A 267-nucleotide genomic window follows, 5' to 3' on the forward strand; every position below is an offset into this window, starting at 1 on the left:
AATTTTACACAAACCCTTCCTTTTTGCCTTCCCCTGCTCCCCTTTTTCCCCTCTCTCCCTTCTTCCTCCCGTTCTTCCCCCCCTCTCCCCCTTTCCATATTTCCTCGTGTTTGCTCCCCTGCCCCCCCTCCTTTTCCTTTCCCCCTTTACCCTCCACACCTCTCTATCTTAGCTTTTTCATCCTCAACTAAACCCCCCGCCCCGGCCCCCTTTATATTTATACCATTTCTCAACTCTCCCTTGGTCCTCATCCATAATTATCACCCA

Source organism: Penaeus monodon, chromosome 21 (assembly GCF_015228065.2).
Source record: "Penaeus monodon isolate SGIC_2016 chromosome 21, NSTDA_Pmon_1, whole genome shotgun sequence".
Lineage (NCBI taxonomy): Eukaryota > Metazoa > Arthropoda > Malacostraca > Decapoda > Penaeidae > Penaeus > Penaeus monodon.